The 27,208-nt window shown below is 31.5% G+C and overlaps 1 protein-coding gene across 16 annotated transcripts in view; it reads right to left on the bottom strand.

The window, feature by feature from the left end:
• The window catches only part of LOC145291500 (sorting nexin-13-like), a 289,540-nt gene extending 262,549 nt beyond the window's left edge, over nucleotides 1-26,991 (bottom strand). For 12 of the 16 annotated variants that reach the window (XM_080137417.1, XM_080137408.1, XM_080137415.1 and 9 more), the window contains exon 1: nucleotides 26,796-26,959. The gene's annotated coding sequence lies outside the window, so the exon portion shown is untranslated. Of the gene's footprint in view, nucleotides 1-26,795 lie in introns of all 16 variants that reach the window. The other 4 variants (XM_080137420.1, XM_080137413.1, XM_080137419.1 and 1 more) reach the window with 3 other exon arrangements.
• Between the last annotated feature and the right edge of the window lie 217 nt (nucleotides 26,992-27,208).

A 27,208-nucleotide genomic window follows, 5' to 3' on the forward strand; every position in this document is an offset into this window, starting at 1 on the left:
TTATATATTTAACTTTCGGACTTTTTTGAAGGACTGACGACAGTAAAACATACCCAAAAATATTTATTTTATTTTTTTTTTTTTTTTTAAATCATAATTTTTTTTTTTATATAGTAAGCATTTGTTTTTTTAATAGTAAATATTTAACAAACATTTTAAGGGAACTTTCTTTTTCTTTTTATATGTCCGACTCATATTCTTTTAAATATTCCCTCTAAGTTTGACCCCCCCCCCAAAAAAAAATAATTTAAAGACTTTTAGTGAAAAAAATAAAACAAAAACAGAATGCTAGTCCCTCTAAATTAAAATCAGTTACTTCTTGTTTTTCTTGACATAATCTTAGGTTGCTCTAATGATGTGCCCAAATACCACACAAATAGAGAAATCAGCAGAAACCATTTGTTGTGCATTATTCATACATAAATAGTAAACGCCTACAACTAGTCTTTACATCTGCTTTAACACTGTAAGAGTTATCTTGACTGTTACTCATCTCAACCACTGTGTATGCATATATTATTCTTATTATCACACGTGGGTAGGTGAGGAATTTACTGTTTATATTATAGTCTTTTCTCTCTCACTTTGAAAAAACATTCCATGAGAAAAATGACACAAAAACTATTGAACATGTTTAATTTTACAAAATGGCTATTGTTCAGCTATTATTACAAAATATGCAAAAATAGACTTGTATGTGTATGGATTTATCCTCTATACATTGAAACACTAGAGAGAGAAGGCGAAAAGTCATCCAAGAATACTAAGACGATGAAACCGATTACAGACAATCTCTTTCTACATGATTTTTAAAAAGGTTCTGATACTCGCATGTGTGTGCATATACAAGGAAACAAATATTTCTATTAGTGCAAGATGCAATATAATATGAATAACAAATCACTTAACAAACGGCAAAATCTCACCCCTTCACTGTAGAGGTTTCCAGATGCCAGAAAATTTTCTACTCTAATAGCTTCTTTCTCTTTGGAATTCCTTCTCTGCTTCCCTGACTGTATGCAGAAATTTAAATGTAATGTAAACAAACACCTTGCTGCACAACTCCTCACTGAGGGCGCCTTCTATAAATCTAACACCTAATCATAGTAGACTTTACGTTTCAGTGAAAATATGCTTTGTTTGGTAACAAATAACATATAACACACACCCTCCACTCAATTTCTATAGAAAAGTTCTTTGAAATACTGATTTAGTGACAAGACTGAACAAAACTGTTCAATTTTTACTAAGGGAAGTTCATGTTGCTTTGTAATGTTTAATGGTGTACTTATTTGATTTTTTTTTTTTACCAGTCCCTATCTACTTGCACAGATATGCACCTGGCTGGAAGAAACAGAACATGGTTAAGTGTTGACAATAAAATAATTGTTGACTGATTCAAAATCATCTATAAAATAAAGTTCTTTGCAATGTGAATGTTTTGTTGTAGCCCTCAGGAAATTATGAAATCTAATGAAAGGTTAACAGTGTGAGATATGTTAGATTGGAGACTCCTTTAAGCACAGCAGAAATACAACACAAACACTGAATTAGACAAGATCAGTTTTTAATGTGGAGGGAAAGCCAGCTCTAAAAAGGAGCACTCTGGATCGGAACCAAAATAAAAATGACCCCAGTCTAGAAGGATTCCCCTTTCACTGTCCAAGGACAGGAAAGTAATTATTAAAAAAAAATATCCTGTTTATAAATGCCTTTGGGAAATTTCGAGCATAAGTAGAAGAGGTGAGTATAGTAGTCACATAGCAAGCAGACATGTTATAATTTGGTCATTTTTTTTTTCTATTTACTAATGTATCACCACTTATCAAGGCTAAATGCTATTCAAGGATAAGGATTAACGAGATGGCTCGGTTGAATGATGAAGATATCTTATGAGAGGGTTGAAATTAATGAATCGAATCAACAAAATTTAATAAGACATGAGGACGATTTATGACCCGTATTTATTGACATTGTATTTGAAAATGACCATGTCATAGCCCTCACAAAAACAATCCAGTGCTAATGTGTTTCACAAATGGGAAGTTCTAAAAAAAAAAAAAAAAGAAACTATTTATGGAAATTCTGTTTCATGTTAGGCCCATAGAGGAAGAAAGGAAAGTTTTTTGCAACATGATTGTTTTACAAGGAGAAACAAAATTTAAGCATTGTCCATGGTGATAAGGACAGCAGAAAAAGACTAGTGTTATTAATGTCTCATCTGTTCTCTACAGTCCCTTTCTTACAAAAATAAATCATCCCCACTAGATTGCAAAGTCGATTTTGAACTCTAGCAAGACAATTTATTTCTAAAAAATTAAATTTTAAAGTAAACTAGAGCATGGTGAGGAAATATCAACCCCAAAACAGGGCTTTACTTTGTGAGTGAAACAGTCCCATTTGTAAGTGATTTTTTTTTTCAATTGGTGACTAGAAATAATAAAACGCTTATCTTTTAGCAACTGTTTTTTTTACACTGACAATCTTCCAAAGTTCATTGCCGAGTGAAAAATGGTTTTTCAAATTTTTTTTGTTTAAATAAAACTAGCAAAGTCAAATTTTTAAACAGTAAAAGTTTAATACTCTTTTTAATAAAGACTGGTTAAAAAAACACCTGGAGAAATTAGAATGTTTATACCTTTAAGTCTCAACAAAATATTTGGTGCATATTTAGAATTATACTTATTAAAAAAAAAATAACATCATCACGGAACAAAGATGTCATATTCCAAAAATCATGTGGGTTTGGCTAGTAACTTTTCTATTTGGTTAGTACATGAAAATATTTTGCTGTCAAAGGTCAATTAAAGAGACGATTTGACCGTAACCTATATAGTAAATTAAAGTTCAATCTTAAAAAACTAAAGAATTGAGGCTTAATTGATAATAATCCAATTTTTTTTTTTTTTTATATAAAAAGATAAAAAAATTTGAGAAGGTACTGTGTTATATACGTTTACCCCAAAATAAATGGTCCTTTTGTCAAATATGGAACTAGGTATATTGGAAATGACACCTGGCAGAAATAAAAAAAAATACTTGGAACAGACTTGCACTTGGCCAGAATAAACAAAAACAGTTGATTGTCGAAAATAAAATAATTGTTGATGGATTCAAAATTATTTGGAAAGGCCTTCCTTATCCACAAAGGTTAACCTTAGACAAGAATATTCCATCACTAAATGAACACTCAAGAGATGTGGCTACATTGACAGTGATGGTGATATCTCAGATTGGCTGTTTATAGATGAATGTGTGGGTGTTAAATATATAAATTAACCCAAAATTGAAATCGAGAGTCGACTAGCAATCAGGTTTGAAAAAAAAAAAAAAAAAAATACAGACAATTTCTGTGCATGCTCGGCCTTTCTCATTTCATCTTACTCCTCATTCGCTCTTATCATTGACAATAAAGATATACTCTATTTTTATACGTCAGCGTTTTTCATCATTTTGAACACAGCAGAAATGCAACACTTTGACATAACAAGAATGCTTGCAAAAATATGTCATGGTTTCTTTTGGCTTACTTGTTTATCATAACTTTTCAAAATTCAAAAAAAGACTTGTAAGCCTTTGCTGTAGACTAGAAACATTTCAATTTAAAAAAAAAAGTTATCCATTACGATCGTTTTTTTTTTTTTTTTTTTTTTTTTTTGCTTTTTTTAGTCTTATTTACCAAACGAGTTATATTGTCACTTGGATGTAAGGGGCTGCTACTTAGGATTTATGCCTACAAGGGCATTATGTAGGAAGTTGAGCAGCAAGAGGTTTGCATTACATTTAAATTTCTGCATGTTAGTACAATCAGGGAAGCACAAAATTGGGAGGGAATTCCAAAATCTAGCATTTTGAGGGAAGAAACTATTAGAATATAAATTTTTCTGGCATCTAGGGACCTCTATAGTGAAGGGTGAGATTTTTCCGCCTGTCAGGTTAGTCAGAGATACACAGGTTGAGTTGACACAAGATCGTTTGACAACATTTCATTAAAGTACTTAGAAAATAGGCGCAGGGATGCAAAATTGCAGTAATGGGACAGGTATTGGAGCTTGGTTGACAGCACAGGACCTATCTGATTGGAAACTCTTTTTTGGACTAAGAGGGAGAGATGAGTAGCAGATGCACCAGCCAAGATGTGGCAACAATATTCCATGCATGGGTGAATGATAGCCTTGTAGGGATACAGGTATGCTTATAAGTTAAAAAGAAATTTGATTTTCTCATATTTTTATCATATAAAAAAAAGTAATTATTGGTCGATTAAAAAAATAAAGGTTTCTACTTCTTCCTTATTTGGTGAGCAATCACTTAATCAAATTGGCGTTATTTTGCAAAATGAAGTCTTCCTTTTTATGCATATGTTGTGTATTTTAAAAGTAAAAAAAAAAATAGTAGTGAGGAAGTTGAGGGTTAATGCAAGGAAAGGGCAAATGAATAACTCAATTGTTTTTGTGCATACATTTTTTTATTAAGATTACATTGGACTAAGACACTTCAAAATAAAAAGAAAAGAAAAAAAATGATGTAAAAATATCCTTTTCAAAAAATAAAAAAATAAAAATACAAAAATAACAGCACGCACAAGTTAACAACTGTCTTAACTTTCTTTCCCTGCTGAACACTTGCAAAAAAACTAACACAAACTACCATTCATACAAAATGAATACAAAAAAAATCCAAACAAACATTTCAACATGTCAGTTCAATTAATTTAAAATATTTCAAATTCTCATAGAAAAACTCAGAGCTCAATTGTAGAATAGGGACCATTTTAAAAAAATCTCATACTTTACACACGCATTTTGGGCTGGCATAAGCAGTTTTTTGTCCTAGTTCAGAGTGCTCCATTTTGGAGAACTGCATATCCTTCATATTAAAAACGTGTCAAGTATCTAACTTCACCCTCACTGAGTGGCAAGAAAATAAGCACAACACATACAGAAGTTGTAGTTCTATTCACCAATTCCACTGGTTTGAGAGATAGACACCCCCACAATTCCTTACTATATATTCTAAAATTGGTAAATTTAAGATTAAAACATTTGTGCCTAAATCTAAATGTAAATTCCATGAACAAAGCTTCTTTCTTAGAACTGCACGCCTGTGGAATTGCCTTCCGTTTTCCTGCTTTCCAGCTGACTACAATATGGTTGTCTTCAAGTCTAACGTAAACAAGTTTTTGATGAGCCATTCCACTTAAGTTAACAAATTTACTGAATTTCCATTACTAACGATTGCTATATTGTCCAATTATCTACTGTACACTCTTAACCCTTATCCTCGAGTGGTCTCTGGCCTTGATAAGTGGTTATGCCTATGTAAAAAAAAAAAAAAAAAAATTCAATTTATATTATTCAGACAGTTATTCTCACTTTAGTCTTGCCCGAAATTGAATGAAGATCAACTAATGTTTCGCCCTCCCATATTTTATTGTCATCAAAATGGTGAAATCACCCATTTTTCAATCAAATCGATTAATTGCCTGTTCTAGTTAGGGACCGATCACGGAGCACCAGGGAAGTTTCACATGCCTCTCTACAGTAACTTAGTTCACAATATATTGTAGTCTACACTGCACTGTAGTACTCTTAATAGTTTCTTCAGGACCGCTAGACTTAAAATTCCCTTCTGGGTTCCTACTTCCCTGACTGTACTGACATGCAGAAGTGTAATGGAAAAGACATCTTGCTGCTCAACTACCTACATAGTAACTCTGCAAATTATGTCCCAGATAGTAGCTCCCTACATCAAAGTGGCACTTTGCCTTGTTTGGGGGTGAAAATACAATTTTAAAAAAATAAATAAAAAAATACTTGGGAAATTGTCTACATCAACTCCTGACCTAATAGTTAAACGTATTGGCTAACCATAAGTTCTAATAACAGTCTTCTAGAAGTTGAAGGATCAATCTTCACTACATGCAACGATAACCAAGAATAACTTTTATCCGGTCATGGCTGGTGAAAATGGTAACAATCTACCCACGTAAAGGTCAAAGGTTGCATCGGCTAATAAGATGAGAATAGTAAGCAGAATGGTCCAAATAATTTTTTAAGTTTATTTCTTGTATAGTTTTTAAATAACTGAAGAGCCAGAAAAAAAAAAAAAAAAAAAAAAAGAGAGAAAAGAAAGTGAACTTTCAAAACATGTTTTTTCATAATATATTAACATTGACTCTTTATGCTATGTATTAAAATGGGCGACCCTTTCAGAATACTAGGGGCTTAATGAGTAAAATATAATCCTAGTGGTCTTGCAAGCCAAGGATTTATACCAACCTACAAATACAACAGAGTCATTTATTGTGATCTGTACTGACCAAAAACTGATTGGCGATAACCAATCAAATTTAGATACAGAATGAAAACTAGAACTTCAAATAACCAGAATAAAAATCTTATGGAAATAAATTAGGAACTAAAGTATCAAGTTTTGTTTTTTGGGTTTTTTTAATAAATTTAATCATGTAAAACATGAAATAGATATAACCATCTTTGGGTGTTTTTAAATGAAAAAAAAAAAAGTTTCAAAAGGGGAGAGTTTCTCCTGAAATATAAAAAAATTCCACTATCCCAGATTCTATTACCAGTAAATTAAAGATTTATTGAAAAAAATAGATAAACTTTTTTAAGAAAAATTATATTTATATTGTGTTCAATTCATCAATTATTTGTTTTTGTTTATTTTTTCTTTTACCATTGTTTTTTCTGCATCACATAGTCTTTTTAAAAACCAATATACTAGCAATGCTTCAAGTAAACTACCCTTTTTCTTATTGACTTTGCTCCAGACAAAGCATGAAACCACCTGATATAAAGAGCTAAAAAATAAAATAAATAAATAAGAATACAAAATAACATTTCCAGTTCAAAATCTATCCAACAATAAGTGTTAGATGGAATAGATACCAAGCCATAAAACAGCAATCCTTCCCCCTTTATCAGAAATATCGCTCATGGAATGTGAGGACTAAAGGAATAAGGGAAGCAAGAGTTATGAGGTTGCCCAAAGTAAACCAAAAGTTCATTTTTTACTCTCCTCAAAAATAAATGTGATTTGAATGATAAAATGACATCTGTTTTATTATCTCTAATTTTTGGGAACAAGGTGAACATTGAATAAACACTAAGAACTAAACAAAACCAACATTCTGTAACAAAACATGATACCTGAAAAAAATACATAGTTTTTAAAATCATTCATAATTTGCTAAGAAAATATCATTTAAAAAAAAATAAATAAAAAATAAAAATATGTGCTGCCTGCATTTGCTTGCCTATTTAAAAATATTTTTTTTAAATTTCCTTAGGTTTCAAACTGGGGATGGTGCATCCAACAACATTTCAGACATTCACTCGCCATCTCAAATATATGGGGGTAAAAGTGTTGTGCAATTCTTTATTGACAAGAGCAGGGATTGTATGCAGCAAATGTGGTGTTTTCCCAACTAATGTATTGAAGAAATGATATAAAATGTTTTCACAAAATATATCACGTTTTTATTTTTTTTTTTTTTTTTAGAAGTTCTTCAAACAATAGAGTCACAAACAGATGTTGAGGCGTTTTTATTTTATTTTTCAACAATTTCATGTTTGTAACCACAATGGAATGCATTTAGAAAAAAGTTAGAGTATCCTGACAAAAAGAAATATTTTAGTTGGAGTTGCGCTTCAGTAAATTATTATTACTACAAAGGAGAAAAAGTTTCAAGGGATTTACAAACATACTAGCAGGCCACCCAGCGTTGCCCGGCCGTAAAATATACATAAATATTATATTTTAATTCATACAGAAACCGAGACATGTGCATCCTTGTATTATGTTTTTTCTAAACAGTCTGTGTCTTGCAAGTAAGAAAACTTGCAAATACTCAAGAGCTGAGATTGAAATCAAAACCTAAAGAGGGAGTCAAGTTTGATAACCATTAGGCCTGCTTTACACGACTTAAAAAAGAGTTTTCAAACCTACTTATTTTTAACAATGAATCTGTCATGTGAACGATTCATGCATGCACATTCGTGAAACAGCAAACAGATAAAAATCTGACAACTCCCGCATACCAATTTTTAAATTTTGACCCCTTGGTAACCTATTTTGCTGGATGAAAACCAATTAAAAAGTCTTCCACATGTCTGAATATCCTATATACAAAAGTTCAAGTATGTAGATCAAAAATCCGTTGAGTATATAGGTTGAGAAGTGTCCTGACACACAAACTTTTATAGATATATAGATTTGCTAAGTAAGACACTGTTCATTGCCTCAGCACACGGATTCAATGTGAAACAAGGTCTTCAATATGGTGAATATCAAACTCCCAAAAAGAGATAACCTGAATGAGATAATTTTAAAATTATCCCAATTGAGAAATTCTTCTCTGATTGAGTTACTACACTTTTATCCAATCCCAAAGGACCAAATAGTAAACTTGTATAAACTACACATCCACAAAAAAAATCAAAAAGAGAAAAACGTTTAATATTCACTATAGGTTGTTATCAAATTGATTTGCCAACAAGAAAATATACTTATCTTACTACGTAACACAAGAGATAAAACTTGTAGATAAAATTGAATAATAAAAAACAAAACATCATTTATCTCATTAAATTGTTATAAAAAAAAATTAAAAAAAAAAAATAAAAATAAAATAAAATCGATATTAATTTTGCCAACATATATTGCTTGATAATTTATTTTTAAAGTGCAAGAAGTCAACCATTAAAACTCCTACCAATTTATGTTGCCTGTGAACTAACATTCACATGCAACATGAATTGGAACATATACATAGAAGATATTGCCAAAGCTGCTGCAAGGAAAGTGAGTTCCCTCTACTGTACTAGAAAACTTTTTACATCTGCCAGTATCATTTATTTACAAAGCCATCATCCATTAATGTATAGAGTATTGTTATCACATCTGGGCTGGTGCACCAACCATTAACTTCTCTCCCTTTTGGAGTTCACAAGACGAGTCTCCAATCTAAAAGGTTCCACACTGTTTACCAAGCTCCAACCTTTGTCCCATCACCAGAATGTTGCATTTCTGTGCTTGTTTTACAAATACTCCAATGGAATGTACTCCAACGAACTTGCTGCTCTGGTGCCCCCTTAGTTGACTTAACTTAAATACTGACTAACTCAACAATCAGTTAAATCTTACCCCTACACCGCAGAAGTTCCCAAATGCCAGACGGATTTCTACTCTAATAGTTACTTCCCTTGAACTGCTAGCCTTTAATCCTCCCATTCCCTGTTTCCTCCCCCATCTGTAGCAGCATGCAGAAACTTAAATGTAATGTGAACAAACATGTCACCGCACAACTCCCAACTTACAATGCCCCTATAGATATGCATCCTTATTCATAGTAGCTCTTTACATATTAATTGTAATATACCTTGTTTGGGATGAATTCAAGTAAAAAAAAAATAAAAAATAAAAAGTATAAGACAAATAGAGACGGATGAAAATTCAGATGACCTCATAGAAAGATTAAATCTGAACAGTATGGTAAGATGTATTTAGAATAGGAGATTCCGATGGTATATCCATATTGAAAGAATAGTTCTTGGGTCAGTAGATGGAGAACAGTTGAGGTAGCAGAGTCAGTTGACAGGAAAAGGCAAAGAAAAACATGGGACAAAGTGATAAGAATGAACTTGAAAGAAAGAGGGATAAATAAAGACTTGGTCAGAGATAAGCTAGCTTGAAAGTCAATTTCTGAAAGGCATTGGTTGCATATCAGAATATAAAACAGACGGGTGAATAAGGTGATTGTATATATTGAAGTACATGGTTGGTAAGTTACTATAACAGCTAAAAGACAACAACGCAAAATGAAAACAGTGTTCAAAAAATAACAAAAATTATTTACCTTCTTGCTTTTTATTGTAATTTTTGTTAGTAATAAGTCGGTACTAGATTTGAAAAAAGATATAATGTGAATGTCTGGGACAAAATAAAGATGAAGGAGTCAATCCCAAATTTCGGTCACCCCATAAATTCAACAAGACAGTCAGTGACAGTCATCCGGCTATTAAAATTTATGGTACTGAATGTTGGCTAGTCACAAAGAAGCTGTAGAACTATCTGGGTTTTATAGAGATGAAGATACTGCATTGGATATCAGGCATTACTTTACTTGACTACATCACCAGCGACAGTATTTGTCAAAGATATATGAAGCGATACCAGTTGCCGATAAGCTAGGTTATTTGGTTCGTTAGTTGTGTTTGTTTTACAACATATCAACCATTTTCAGGTTATTTAATGCCAAATCCAGTAATTTTGGTAAAGTTTTTATGCTTCACATTCTTTAGATCTTAAAATATTTATTTATGGTGTTTGGTTTGGTTGTTTTGTAGAGGAAAATTGTTTTTGCTTTTGACTTTGCAAAACATGTGTTTGGCACATTTTTGTTCAGGAAACCATATATAGAATATATAAAATATTCAGACAGCCTGATCTGGCAGCACCGGATGCCCTAACATGTATTACCATTCCGGGACAAAGTGTACCTGGGAGCGATAATAACTAAAGGGTTACTCTAAATTACTCACAGCACCCAAATAAAGCCTCACCACTGTCTTTTAAGGTCATACCCAGGACTGCTAAGTTCTGAATTTTGACCGAGATGATACGGTTATGTCCTGCAAGCCAACAACAGCCTTGCCAATGTGGCTCATGAGCTAACAAATCAGAGCTGGCATCCAAGAAGATGGCTAAAATATCATTGGTTCAGCACGCTTCACCAGGATTTGAAAATAGTCTATGTGTACCCTGATCAGGCACATGACCAAAGGAAATGAAGAAACACAATAATATTTGCAGATTTTGTGATATGATGCGAGACTAGGCAAGGAAAATAGAATGTATCAACCAGAAACTTGTTTGTCTACACTCTTTTTTTATGTCTTTGTTTGGTTTCTTTCTATAGATACAACTTGTTGCTAAAATTCAGGGAAGGGTTTATCGTCAAGTGTTAGTACTTTTCATCTAACAGACTGTATATTTTCCAACAATTAAAAATAACTTGTTCCTAGCAGGATATACTTTTATATCTGGGAAGAAGGTTTGAGGACTGATAGCAGGAAATCCTGTCCATAGGAGACATCATAGCCACTGACACCCGACAACTGCTTCAATACCTTAACAACAATCCAGTTTGTTCCACAGAAACTTTCACTTAGGGATGTTGGCAACCATCATGTGGTTCCTCTTGTAAGTACCAGATGTCTTTCTAGAAAGATATCTGTAAATAATGCCATCAATAATCATCCAATTCATTTAAAATGAATGATGCTCAAAAATAACTTTGACAACCTTTGAATAAACTTTTAGTGAACCACTATTTAGCGTATCACTTTTGGGAGAACTGGTTTTAGGAAAACAAATTTCAAGGGATACACAAGTTTAAGAAAATGTTATACGGTAAACTCAAACAAAATACAAAAGCACAAGTTGTCCTTAGAGTTTTGAGCCTAATAGATTGAAAATTCTTCAGTAATTATTGTCTTCCATAGTTGTTATCATCCCATCACATTTTAGCCAACTAATCCTCTAGCTGGCTTTGGGTAAGATTGAAACCACTATCTTCGAACAGTGCTCACTTGGAACTGTAGAGATTCACCGTTCGGAGCCGTGGTGTAATGGACAGAGACGTTGAATTCTTATAGTTCCAGGTGAGCATTGTCTGAAGATAGCGGTTTCAATCCTACCCAAAGCCTGCCAGAGGATTAGTTGGCGAAAACGTGGCGAGACGACAACAACTATGAAAGGCAGTAATTACTGAAGATACAAGTGGAGATTCAGCATTCCTATCCCGTCACGTTTAACCACCTGACGAAAACCAGAGGAATAGTTAGCCGAAACATTGTGAAACAACAACTATAATGATGAGGATAACAGCCCGCAAATAAATAAATAAAATTCTGTATTTTATTTTCCATTTATTGAACAAGGATTACTTTTAATCTTGTTTCATTCCAACCGTTATTGCTACCAGATTTTAGTGAACCAATACTGTCAACCATGGATCTTGGTTTATACAAGCACTTTTATTCATTTCATTTTATTTTCAAGAGATTTCATTTAAAATAGACTTATCTTTTAGATGTTAGAAAGTAGCTTTAAAACAGTCATTGTTGCAGCATAGAAAAAGGCATTTCATTTTAAGTATCTGATTGACATGACAACATGCAAATTGTAACATCCAATCTTTGTTGTCGAAAGAATGACAAACACTTTTTTAATATAAAATAGGGACACAGGTTTTTACAGATGCATGCATTGCAATTGATTGAACGTCAACCCACTAAAAATACAATAGACACAAAGGTAGTGACTACATGTGTCAAAATGACGCGTTAAAAATACATAAAAAATAATGAAGAATAAAAATAAAACTTGTAAAACAGTTCTTTCTTTTCATTTTGTTTTTTATTTTTGCAATTAAACCAAAGAATAAAAAAAGAAAGAAGCAGGTTAAATGGGTGTTTCTTTAAAAATAAAATAAAATGATTCCCACCAGGCAAGTTTCAAAATGGAAAAAAAAAATAAGAGCATTTATTAGAATAGCCAACAAAAAAACAAAAATATACAACAAATAAATGTTACCCAAAGCAAGCTAAGTTACTTTTCTATCTACGTGGATAAGTTTTTTGCTTCACTTATTTTAAAGAGTTTTTTTTTGTTTTGTTTTTTTTTTACTTAAAAACAAACGTAAAATTTGTTAAGTTAGAATGAAAAAAACTGGTGCTGTCATTAGAGTTTTGAGCCTATATAATAGACCAAAAATTAAATAAATTACTGGTAGAAACATATTCAATAAATGTCACTAATAGTGTAAAAACGTACTGTTCTAACAGTATTTTGTTTAATTTTCAATTTTTCAGCAATTATTGAGGCTCTAAACTAGCTGTAAGGACAGAACCATTTTTTATTTGTTCGAATTTGACTTTACACTATATTCGTTTTTAAGCAAAAATAAACGCTTTAAAATAAGTTAAAAAACAAAAAACTTATCCATGTAGGTAGCACAATGATTGCCTTCGGTTACATTTATTTATTTATGTATTTATTTATTTATTTATTCTTTTCAACACTTTTTTTTTTTTTTTTGCTTTGTTAGTTATTCTGAAGAATCACCAAAGAGCATCAGTTCTTCATTAAATACCAGGCAAAGTCAAGTCTTCCTGCTAAGACATCATACAACAACAACAACTGTGCAACAGAGGCGATTACAATTCAATGAGAGAATTGTCTGGTCAACATGTAACAGCAACTTTAAATGTTTTTTTTTCATGCCGTTTTATGAAAAACATGACTGTCGTAAATGACATTCCTTCTTTTCATCTTTTGAAGTCATTGTCATTAAAAACTATGAATGAATCTGTGGGGGCTTCCTTAAAAAGAAGCATTCTAGGTCGGGGGCAAAATATAACTGTATAGCTTTATCAGCATTAGCAGTGTCAGAAATCGACATTAAAAATGTGTGATAAAATAATTGAATAATTCGACCGCCTATCTTTCCAAGCTTATAACTACTTGAAAAATGTAATTAAAACCCTAATTTTTTTTTCAATTAAAGAAGTAAAGACCAAATTTTAAAAAAATACCAGGTTTAATAGCAAATTATGCAATATTTGTTTTTTTTAAATCGGTTTTCTTTAAAAAAGATTTGAAGAAAATCAACGAAATTTTACTTAGTTCTATTATAAAAATATAGAAATTTCTAAAAAATCACTTACCTATAAAAAATACTATTCAATGGGTACTTCCATTCTTTATTGTTAAGAATTTATCCATATTTATATTTTAAATTCCATGTATTTTTTTAAATAAAAGAATTTTTTTAAACAAGCATTTTTATGGTGTTAGCAAAACGCTGAACTGGTGTTTCTTCTTATTTTGAACTACGGATGGACAGAAGGACGTAAAAACCACACGTTCACATTAGCCGTCTAGCCTTGTGCATGAAGAAATATGTGTTACCATAGTTGAAAACTAATCAAATTTTACTTATAAGTTTTTGCTTTAAAAAAAAAAATTTAAAAAAAACCCAGTCGAGGAATTTTTTTTTTCTTTTCTCAAAGAAATACATGAGTTTTTGATTTAATATATTTTACTTCTTTATTGAGTGAATTTTTTTTTTTAAATATCTATAAAAATAAAAACAACATTGAATGAAATAGAAATAATTGTTGTAATCAAACGAAACTTTCTGTGCAATATAAGAAGATTATAAGGTTTCACTTAAAAAAAAAAAAAAAAATTCAATGTGGTTTTTAAAAAAAAAAAAAAAGGTTATATACTTTGGACTTTACAGGTAAATTTGCAAATTACTGTATTTTTTTTTTTTGTTTTAAATTAGCTTATTTTATTTATTGATCTTTTATCTTCAATTTGTGATATATAAATTTGTAGGTGAGAAAATTAATTATTTTCATTTTTATAGACATTTCAAAATGAGGGGGGGGTAAATTTTTAAAAAAAAACCTGTCTAGAATATTATATTCAGTTTATTGAAAAGAGCATAAAATTTCACATTGAACCTGAAAATATCACAAAAATTAAACCAATAGAAAAATTGATAGATTTTTAAGATGAAAAAATTGAAAAAAAATTAACTCGTAAAATTCAATTGATTTCATTACATAAACAAAATGGCTGCATGAAGGCGCGCTGGCACTTTGTAAACATTGTTTTTTAAAAAATAAAAAATAATATTTCTATTATTTTTTAAATGACTTTAGTTTATTTTGGAAGTATATTCCATAAAGAAAATAAACAACCCACTTTCAAAAGAGAAATTACAAGTTTTTTATATTTTATTCGCAGTTTTTTGTTAGGAGTGTCAAAATTCCCCTAAAATTCTGACAACTACGTCACCATTCATTCAAATTTATTCATAATCTAGAAAAAAGAGTTATTCTATAGAATCACTTCAGTTTTCAACCTAGTTTCTTTTTTCCTTTTGAGAGGGTGGGAACCCCAACACTCTTGTATATATATACAAAAAATTTTAAAAAAGGAACAAAAAATGTTAATTACCTAAAACACGCCATATATGTAAATCCCCTCCTTACATTTGCTGCGAGGCTCCACATAGCCATTCAATTCAGTTTCCGTTTCATGATCTAGCATGTTTTGAATCGATCTGTCACGTCCACCATTTGATAAGGGGAATTTTTTCCCGAAATATATTATGGATATTGTCACAGACATAACAAGTAAGACATTTGTATTTAATACAACTGAATAAATATATGTATATATAGACATACATGTACTTATTGATTTGTAAATCGCCACTTGTTTTCATCTTCTCTCACCAACACCGACTATATCTCATCCCTCACATTGTGATAACCTAAATCTCTACTACGTAAAAAGATTTTTTTCTTAAGTATCTTCTCTCCCCCGGGAAAAAATACTTAAGAAAAAAATAAAATGGTTTGGAACTCAGAGTGATTTTTATTAAAAAATAATAAATTAAAATGCTCCAGTGTACACAAGCGCACATGCTAAATGAAGTTAAATTGATTTTAAAAGATCAATTGTGCAGTTTGGTTTATTATTAATATTTTTATTATTTTGTTTTCTCACATTGCCTCCCTCCCTCGGACATGACTAATGTTAGGATTAATGAGGAGCATAGCTTATTTATTCCATTCAACAATTTATTATCTCTGGCACTACTATTCATGACATGTGGCTTACTTATGACATTGCAAACCTTCATGTAAACTCTCATGTACATCAGCAGGTGAAGGATAGACTAACTTCTGATCCTCACACAATTTCTGAATGGTTAACTTCCACACATTATCTGTACGCAAACTCTCCTCTCCAACCAGCAAATGCCAGCTCACTCAAGCAGCTCCAGTGCCCACTGATGTCTAGCTACATGTTCCAGTGACTGATGCCATCTCACTCTAACTGATCCTGAATAAATGATCTTCATTGCCAATAATTTACCATTTCAATTCTCGGTAAATAAAACACAATACCTATCATCTTTAAACAATCATCAGTGTTTGCCATCCTTCTTTGCTATTGCCGTTATCTCTTTGCCTTTGTGTTTACCTTGTTAGTTGCAGGGTCGAGTGGCATCTTCACACACCATTTCCACCCTTTGCAACAATCACTTCTCAAACTTCCATTTGTATGAAGACTCAATTGTATTTTTGCCAAACCAGAATAATGACTCAACTCAAATCTCAAAATCAGCAGTAAACGATGTTCATTCAGAATTCCAGATATCAAAGATTTCCTGTTGTGGTTAAAATTAAAAATAGGCAATCAAACAGTTATTAACATGCATCTGGAATAATTTTGTACACATTTGTATTTTCAAAAATGTCTTATATAAAAAGTAAGTATTCAAATAGGTGGTTTCGTTTTTCTTTTGTCTTCAATAAATATCAAATGTTTTCATTTATTTTGAGGATGAAATAATCAAAAATAGATGGCTTGATTTTCTTTCATAAATATTTTTTCTTTTAAGTATATTATTTTAGGAAATAAATTTTTAACTATCATAATACTGTCGGATCGTATATATGATATAGCTGAAGTATTTTTCTTTTTGGCAATTCGAAAGCTTAACACATTGTCCTTAAGGAGATAACTATTTTACTAAAGTAGTTGGAAAAATAAAAAAATTTTCTTTTTATAATTACTCTAATGTTTTAAGAAAAATTACAATATCATATTTTACATTTTTTTTTTATTTGTTATTATGTTAAAGAACATTGTTACATTAAATAAAGTAATTGCAAAACAAAAAAAAATCTTTTTCTTACAATTCTTAGTAAAATAGAGTTACTTCCCTTAGAACAATGAGTTACGCTTCCAAATTGAAAAAATGTATTTTTTTTATTATTATCTGTACTAATGTGTATTTTGAAAATGAAATTATCGAATACAGGAAATCTAAAAACTAACCGGAATTTATATTGCAGGAACCAATTCTGACCAAACACTATTTACTTGAGACAGTCATTATTCTGGCTTGACTTTTTTTTTACTAGCAATTATTTCAGTATATGTACACATTTCAAGTTCTTAAGATTACAAGCATAATACTAAATAGATTTTAACTCAAAACAGTTTCTCATTTACTAATATTTCACAAAAAAGATCAAATATTTGGCAGTAGTTTGAATCACAGGTTTTATCTAGGAGAGATAAGTAAAAACTTAATTTTTGTTAATTGTCTTTGAAAACTGTTTTCATTGATAAAAATCGAAATATTGAATTTCAAGTACAACCAATGTTATCTACTTAATTGTCATGTCGCAGTAATTAAAATATCCAAAAATTACAAAAAATGATAAAGTAGAAAATGGATTATTAATGAAAACAGTTTTTGAAGACAATTAGTGAAAATTAAGTTTTTTCTTATCTCCCCTAAATAAAACCTGTGATTCAAACTACTGACAAATATTTACTGCCTGTACATCATTTTTCATTGCATTATGTTCAGGCCACTAAACCAAAATTTTACCAATTTAATGATCTGAACATAATTTAATTTAAACAATGTTGTAATATTAGGTTATATTATTCTGTTTGGTTATTAAACTATTAATTAAACCAAACAAACTGTTATAAAACTAAAATTAACGTTCTTAAGACAATGTTGTTTCAATGGCTTCCATTTTAAAGCCGAAAAGTTCCAATGAGATAAACCATAAAATTGATGTCTTTAAATTATATTTTTCGGTTCTGGAATCAGATTGTGACAATTCAAATTTATATACTTTACCTTTAAAGTACAATTATTGTTCTTTTAAAGTTTATAAAATTTTAATTGTTGTATTTATTTATCTGATTGGGTTCTTCTTAGTTATACAAACAAAATTCAAAAATTGAAATACTGAATTTCAAATAAAACCAGTGTTATCTACTGAATTGTCATGTTGCAGTAATGAACATGTTAAAAAATTACAAAAAACAATAAAATAGAAAATTAATTGCTAATGAAAATAATTTTCGAAGACAATTAGTGAAAATTGAGTTTTGCAAAATCGGTTAGTTCGAATTGTAAAAAAAAAAGGAGGAAATTTTCTCTGAAAACTTTAAAAATCTTAAGCCAAAATTATTTCACTAATTGTCTTTGAAAATTATTTTCTATAAATAATTAATTTTCTACCTTGTTTTTTGTAATTTTGGGATATGTTCATTACTGCAACATGACAAGTAGATACCATTGTTTTTACTTAACATTCAATTTTGAGGTTTGAATTTCACTATTATAGCGAAGAAGAAAAAACTTTGGAAAACCTCATCAGTAAGCCCAGTATTTAAAAATTCAGGTGATAGGTCATCTCCCTCTCAGTACAGACAAATAAGTCTCTTGTGCGTCATGAGTAAGTTGCTGGAATCTGTTAAATAGAAAGTAGTCAACCATCTCAGAAAAAATAACCTCCTCAGTGACATGCAATATGGTTTCCGTTCTACTAGATCTACAGCAGATGTGTTAACAGTTATATGTCATAGGAGTAGCGAATCTCTCGGTATAGCTAGAAATGTCTTCTCAATTATTAAATCATTCATCTCTGATTGATTAAGGGGCAGAAATCAGAAGTTCATGGTATTAGTGCTGGAATCCCTCATCGGTCCATCCTAGGCCCAACTCTCTAATCTACATCAACGATCTCCCAAATTACATCCTAAGATCATTTATAGGCATTTATACTGACGAGACTACCAACTAAAGCAACACTTCAAAGGCCATAAATTGCCAAGTTCTTTCTGATTCTCTCTCCTCTGATCTTGAGCACGTGGTAGAATGGGGAAAGAGGTGGCTAGTTAATTTTAATGCATCTAAAATCAAGCTTTTATTTTTACATCATCAATGCTCTGACCTTCATCTAGCATCAATTGAAATGAATTGCTCTCATCTTGGGGAGGCTCCATATTTTGACAAACTTCTGGGTCTGAAATGGAACACATATATCAAATCCGTTGCCAATGTTGCTGGAAAAATGGTGGGATCATTCTACCGCTCCAGTAGATATCTTACTGCTGATGCAATTCTCTACCTATATAAGACTCAAGTATGTCCTAGGATGGAGTACTGTTGCCATATTTGGGTAGGAGATGCTAAAAGCACCTTATCCTACCTTGACAGAGTTTAAAATAGACTTTGTAGCCTAGTAGAGGATGCTCTTTTCTCTTTCCTGAAACCTTTTTCCCTACAAAAGAGACATTGTGAGCCTATCCTTGTTCTATCATTATTTTCATGGCAAGTGCTGATCTGAGCTCCAATCTATGGCCCTCTTGTCAAACTTTCATGAAAAACACTAGTCTAGCTGAAACCACTATCAATAATTTCCCTCATTCTTTATTTTTTTTTTTACACAGTGATCACCACTTATCAAGGCCCGGAAGCCACTCAGGGATAAGGGTTATTGCAAGTACATTACGTTAGTGTGGAGATTGGATGGAGTGTTTACTTAAGGGGGCGGTTCATTAGGAATTTGTTAACATTAGACTTGAAGACATCCAAGTTGTAGTCCGGAGGGAAGCAGGCAGACGGAACAGAGTTCCACAGGCATGCAGTTCTAAGAAAGAAGCTTTGTTCATGGAATCCGCGTTTTGATTTAGGCACAGATATAGAGTGGGGGAAATTTTTCACAATGGATTCAGCTAGACGGGTGTTTTTCGTGAAAGATTGGCGAGGGGGGACTAGGGATTGGAGTTCAGACAAGCACCTGCCATGAAAATAACGATAAAACAAGGATAGGCTCGCAATGTATTTATGCCTAAACGTGGATTCCATAAACAAAACTTCTTTCTTAGAACTGCACACCTGTGGAACTCTTCCATTTCCCTGCTTTCCAGTTAACTACAATTTGGTCATCTTCAAGTCCAACGTAAACAAGTTCTTGATAAGCCATCCCCTTAAGTTATCCAATTTACCAAATTTTCACTACTAACGATTACTACGATATTACCCCATTGACTGCGGTACACTCATTAACCTTTATCCCCGATTGGCCACCGGGCCTTGATAAGTGGTGACTCCTTTGTAAAAAAAAAAAACAAAAAAAACACATTGTTATTAAATAATCAACTAAACTTCTTCATTTTTGCTTCTAAATTCGTTCATACAGGTTTCGCATAAAATGGTGTCAAAATGCATTTGGATCCTCTTTAAGAATAAACACCCTGGCTGTCAATAATGTAATAGTAAGGTTGTATAAAAACTTGAAATCAACTGACTTTTCAAATGGAACGAAAAGTTGACTTTCAAACGCGTAACAACTGTAAACATGACGATATGCTGTTCTGCATTATAGATATCGGTGCTTGTTAAGTTGACAAATCGATTTTTTAAATATGTCGTTCAAAAAAAAAAAAAAAAAGAAAACAAACAATATTACGTACTTAATTGTCATGTCGAAAATAGTAATATATCCAAAAATTACGAAAAGGTGCTTGTTTACATTAGGGCCTGTACAAAAAAAATTTTTTTCAAGAAAAAGCTTTATGATGTACGTATCTGTCATTGCACGAAGATGTCATATTCCAAAAATTATGTAAATCGATCTAGTAGTTTTTTTTTGTTTTTTTTTTAATTTAAGAAAATCTAATTTTATGAAATATTTTATGGAAGGATTAGTGCGCCATCTTAATTACAAATGATCAAGAATTTAGGATCAACAAGGGCAGACAAATCGACTTTGAAAAATCCTTTGAAATTACCTGTAAAAAGTTTTTGACTTCTAATGGGGGTAGATATTTATTTGCTGCCCACCTCAGCAAAATGTGGCACAAGGCCGGAAAGTGGGAACCCCGCAGGCTCCCCTAAAGGAGGGGCACTCCTGCAATTTTAAAAATTGCCTGAGTAACCCCGTCGGCATTCCCCGGTCGGGGCGCCTCAGGCAGCAAGCAATAAACTTGCCCCACCGGAAAGCCCGGTGGCAAGGCCTGGGAGGGTGGACCTCCTAGGTATTACCCAGGCGGTGTACCTCAGTCCAACAGGTGCTGGGCCGGTTTCCGGCCCCTCACCTGTTGGGCTGAGTGTCAAGTGACGAATCCTTGACTGGTACTACCCTGTCTCCATGCAGCCGAGGCCGCTAGGAGACATCCCATCAAAATGGACTTCTAATGGGGGTATGAGGCGAATGGATTCGCCAATCATTTTTATAACCAACGGCTATGCTAAACAACCAATCAAAACGTCGCAAAATTATTATAAAAATCGTCGAATTTTGGATTCAATCAGTTCGCCATTTGCTACGTCACGGACCGCATTTAATTGTTCGCTGCCATCTTGGTTACTGATCTGAACTACGCCGCCATCTTGGTTACTGATCTGAACTACGCCGCCATCTTTGTTCAACATAATATCTCAGAACTTAAGAGGTTAACTACGCGACAGACCGCATTTGATTCTTGGTCGCCATCTTGGTTACTGATCTGAACTAAGCCGCCATCTTTATTCAACACAAATGTCTCAAAACTTAATTTTAGAGGTTTTCAGGAGCGCTGAACACGAAAATAACATTTATACGAACACAATTTAACGTAAAATGAGCACCCACACGTTGACCCTCTCCCATGTCCAACAAAAATTCTGCGTTTACATGGGCGGAGGAAAATTTTACATGGAAGGGTGAGCCTTATTGGTTGAGGTACTGAATGTCATGGTTTCTTTTTCAGGCCTTTGATTGGACCGCTAGAAAAGTTCCTGCGCGCGCAGTTTTAAAACTCAGACATTTTCGTTCTCTTTGCAAAAAAAAAAAAAAAACCTTGTCAGAGTATAGACGGCAAAAAAAAGTATCTCCCCAGAGGGTAGGCCTCGAGGTCAACCATGCTTGGAGCACCATACACCTTTTTTCCTTTAACCAAGTATTTATTCCTATTATGATAGGAATTTTTAGACGAACATCGTCTTTCCTAGAACTGATAATTCAACTCCGTTAATTGGAGTTTTATTCATCCAGATAACATAAATGGTTTCTGTTCCCTTTTACCAGCTTCTCCGAAGAGAAGCAATTTAACACCCAAGAAAACTACCAGACTCTCAGAGACACGAGAAATTGGCATATTTTTCGCGATCCTACCAAAAAAGACTGAAATTCATCGTCTCAGGTAAGGCTTGCTTTATTCCATTGTCCTCTTTTCAGCTCTCTGCTGAATTCTAAAGCCTGTGAGGAAATTAATTCTCACAAAATTTTTAAAGATTTTTCTTGAAAAAAAATTTTTTTATAGGCCCAAATGTAGACAAGAAGCACCCACGAAAATTCATCAAGTAGAACAACTGCTTTTAGTAAAATAAACTCTATCGCTATTGGCTACAAATGTCGATGTAATCTAAATTTTACGTTCCGAGTTATGTCCCCTGTGCGTGAACTCTTCACACACATTAACATCTTCCACTAACATCTAAAACAAAAAAAAAAATGCAATTTTATCGAATTTTTTGTAAAAATTACTTTTAACTATAAATAACTTTTTACTCGATGAATTTTCGTAATTTTTAGATATATTACTATTTTCGGCATGGCAATTATTTGCTTAAAACGACATATTAAAAAATAAATAGATTTGTCAACTCTATCTTAAGCACCTGTAGGTGTGTCAGAAATTTCGTGAAAAATAGTGAATAATTCCACCCCGCCTTTCCAAGCTTATAACTACTCGAAAAATGTAACTCAAGCCCTAATTTTCTTTTACAATTAAAGGAGCAAGGACCAAGGTTTCATTAAAAAGAAACAAAAAAAAAAAAACAAACAACGTGGTTCTTTTTTAAAAAAGGTTTAAAACTTCGGACTTTACAGGTAAATTTCTAAAAACACTACTTTTTTTTTGTTTTAAATTTGAATATATTATTTATTGACCTTTTCTCTTCAATTTGTGATATATAAGACTTTGGTACATAAATTAATTATTTACTTTTTAATAGACATTTCAAAATGGGAGGCGTGAATTATTCGACCCCCCTGTCTTTCCAAGCTTATAACTACTCGAAAAATGTAATTCAAGCCCTAATTTTTTTTTCAATTAAAGGAGCAAGGACCAAGGTTTCATTAAAAAAAAAAAAAAAAAAACAACGTGGTTTAAAAAAAAAACAAAAAAAACTTCGAACTTTACAGGTAAATTTCTAAAAAACACTACTTTTTTGTTTTAAATTTGAATATATTATTTATTGACCTTTTCTCTTCAATTTGTGATATATAAAACTTTGGTGTGTAAATTAATTATTTACTTTTTAATAGAAACTTGAAAATGGGGAGGTGAATTTAAAAAAAAAAAACGTTTGTCTAAAATATTATATTCGGTTTATTGGAAAGAACATAAAATTTCACATTGACCCTGAAAATATCGTAAAAATAGAATCGATAGAAAAATTTTGATAGATTTTTAAAGTTTAAAAATTGAAAAATATTGAGTTCGGAAAATTCATTACTGTTTAAAAAAAAAAAATTCTATTACTTTTAAAACTTTAATAGTTTATTTTGGAAGTATAATCCATAAAGAAAATAAATAACCCACTTTTAACAGAGAAATTACGAGATTTTTATATTTTATTCGCAGTTTCGTGTTAGGGGGTGTCAAAAATTCCTACAAAAATTCTGATACACCTAAAACACCTGTTGTCCAGAATTCCCCCTATATTAAAAAAAAAAAAAAAGTCTAATTTCATCAGTTGTAAATTAAAATATTTATTTTCGCAAAAAATCTAATTTTCTTTATCCTTGATTCGTTTACATCGTTTAAAACGAATTTAAACTTTTTGTTATTTTGCTATTTCATTTTATTGTGTTATCACCTTCTTCAATCACGACTTAAAATACGATTATTTTCATTAAAAAAAACAAAAAAAAAACTTTATTGATCTCTCTCAAATGTCATACTCAAATCTGCCACGCGTTTGAAAGACGTCCGCAGACTAAAGGGGTTAAAAGAAAAACAAGAAATTATTCAAATATTAACTAAATATAATGGTTACACGATTTCCTTTGTTAATTTTAACACATACATCATCTGTACAAGTTGCGTCTTTTTTATTTAAAATTAAAAAAAAATAAAAAAATAGGACCCTAGGAATATTCTGAACACTGCCTTCCCCCCCCCCTTCGCTAGTTTAAAAAATATCTGCATATAACATAAAATTAACATCGTTTTTTAGCAGATTTTACTTGCTAAAGCATAAAGCATCGAGAAAAAAAAAGTTGCCATCAATTGAAAACATTTCCAGGACTTTCAAAAAGATCTGAGATTATTTTATTTCGTTATTAAAAATACAATTTAAAAAAAAAAGGTGCTAATGCATTTACTGATCCGCGCTATTTTTTAAATCGTATTTCCAAGTTTAATTAAAGTTTTATATGTTTTTATTCAATTGTAAGGTTAAAGTACAGAATATGTACAAAACACCCTCCCCTCCTCATGTTAAGAATGGCTTTTTAAATAACGTTATTATTTCAGCACGGATCAATGAAAAGCAACAATCAACTTCAGCTAGTAACTCGACGTTGACAGAGTTTTTACTTTCATTTTAAATTCCTTTGTTGTTTATTTTATTATATTTTGGTACTTACTGTACCGTGCTGAAATAATAACATTGTTTAGAAATCCATTCTTAACATGTGGAAGGTAGGGTGTTTTGTAAGTAGTTTGTACTTTTACCAAACAATTTGATAAAAAAAAAAAAATAAATGATATCGTAAAAATTGGATTGAACTTGAGAATACTATTTAAAAATAGCGCGGTTCAATAAGTGCACAAACACGTTTGTTTTTGTTTTTTTTTGCTTTGTTTTTGTTATTGGGGGGGGGGCTTTTTACAAAGTTTGAACCAAACTGAATTTTTCCGGATATTTATGCATTTATGTTACCACGATGAAATAATAACGTTATTATTTAGAAAGCCATTCTAAACATGTGGAGGAGAGTGTATTTTGTAACTATTTTGTACTTTTACTTAACAATTTAATAAACAAAAATATCGCAAAAATTGAAATTAACTCAAAATTACTATTTAAAAAATAGCGCGGTAACATAGATGCATAAGCACCATTATCCGAACTAAACTCACGTTAGGACTAGTTTAGAGATTAAAAAAAAATGATTGGTTCAAATTCTGTATAAGTACCGTAAATTTTTTTTGGGGGGGGGTTGTCTGTACACAGATTCGAAAAAGTTGTCAGAAAATAAATATAGAACAAATAAATGTTATCAAAGGCAAGTTCAGTTACTTTTCTATCAAACTGGATATATTTTTCGTGTTTTTATTCAATGTAACATGTTTATTCAGCTCGAAAACCATACAGTGTTTACGGATTTATTGGAAAATTCAAGATAGCGCCTGACTCTCTCTTTAACACGGTAAGTTGAGGAAAAGGTATTATAAATAAAAAACTAGACAAAATACTATTAAAAACCCGCCGAATATATGTTACCGTGACATAGGTTGACATATATTCGGCGGGTTTTTAATAGTATTTTGTCTAGTTTTTTATTTATAATACCTTTTCCACAACTTACCGTGTTAAAGAGAGAGTCAGGCGCCATCTTGAATTTTCCAATAAATCGGTAAACACTGTATGGTTTTCGAGCTGAATAAACATGTTACATTGATTAAAAACACGAACAATATATCCAGTTTGGTAGAAAAGTAACTTATCTTGCATTTGATAACATTTATTTGTTTTTTGACAACTTTTTCGAATCTATGTGTACAGTAATACAACCCCCCCCCAGATTGTTATAAAACTTTATTTTATTTATTTATTTTTGTAGTGTTTTAATATATATATATATATATATATATATATATATATATATATATATAAAATTATTGGCTGTGGATAGCTTTCAAACAAAACTATCAATCTTTGAATGCGTAAACGTTAACGCGAAAATGAATTCTATTGCAGTTTTTAATGGTTTTAAATTCTTTTCAAATTGCGATAAGTCACAATATATATATTATTTTTTTTTTTTTTTTACTTTTTGTAAATAAATGCAAAAAGAAACGCGAAGTAATTCTCAAAAAAAATAAAGACGTACGCAGATTTAAAAAAAAAAAAATGTTTATATTTTCCAACATTTTAACAGAAAAGAGAGAAAAACGAACGCATAATTCTTGTCAACAATAAACAGGGGATTTGTATTATTCGGAGTGGTTTTCATCTTGAATGTTATTTTATAAAATCAAGACAAGAACAACAGTCCAAATAATCCAAATTATCAATCCTTATCTCTAAAATCCAGAAAAAATAAACAGGTCTTTTAAAACAACAATTTTAACACATGTTTCAGGAAAAAAAAATGACTTGAATAATTATATACGCCTTTCATTAAAGAAAGGAATATTAACAAAATATGTACTTATAATAATAAATATAAAAAATAGAAATCAAATGAAATAACATCTATCGAGAGAAGAGCGACCATATGATGGCAAATAATCAAATGATAAAGGTTAAGAATTGAAAAGAAAATAAATAACTTAAACAATCGAAGCCATTACTAGTGTTTAAATAATTAACCTGTTTTTTAGTCTAATTTTGTCCCCAAATACATCAAAATTCAGAAAGAGAAAACACATATTTAAATATATAAAAGAAAAACAAATGTAAATTCACTTTTTCTTTTGTATAGTATTTAGAAAGCTAAGGGGCGGGTAATATTATCGCCGACATTTTAATAACAACACTGAAAGGTGTGACGATAAGACAAGTGTTACTACGTGTGGGGATATGGACACGAATGAAAAAGAAAAAGAAAGATACACATGTAACAAACGAAAAGGGTGCATCTATTTACCTCTTGTTGTTGGGGGTTGTCTTTCTCGGTGGCAGACCGGACGTATGTAGATATTGTAATGACTCGGTGTCAGCAGACAGCCATATCAAAACGGAAAATTAGCTGCTCCGCTTCTGCTGCTCGTCGGGCTGCCGCCATCTTGTACTCCACATTCATGGAGTTTCGATCTGAGCCAATCAGAAAGACGGTTACGAAATGCACGTCACCACCGACAGCACATTAACAGTAACACACACAAACACACATATACAAATAAACATGTTTTTAGAGACAACCCTCCTCCACCACGAGGTCAAAGTATGACACAGGGTAGAAAAAACACCCGAAAATAAGATCAGCCTTATGGGGGATAACCACCAGTCCACAACAGCCTTTATCTGCTTATACTGTTATCATGGACCTTTGTGCCACTG

The sequence above is a fragment of the Euprymna scolopes genome, chromosome 12 (assembly GCF_053919585.1).
Source record: "Euprymna scolopes isolate OS-2025 chromosome 12, ASM5391958v1, whole genome shotgun sequence".
NCBI classification, from domain to species: Eukaryota; Metazoa; Mollusca; class Cephalopoda; order Sepiida; family Sepiolidae; genus Euprymna; species Euprymna scolopes.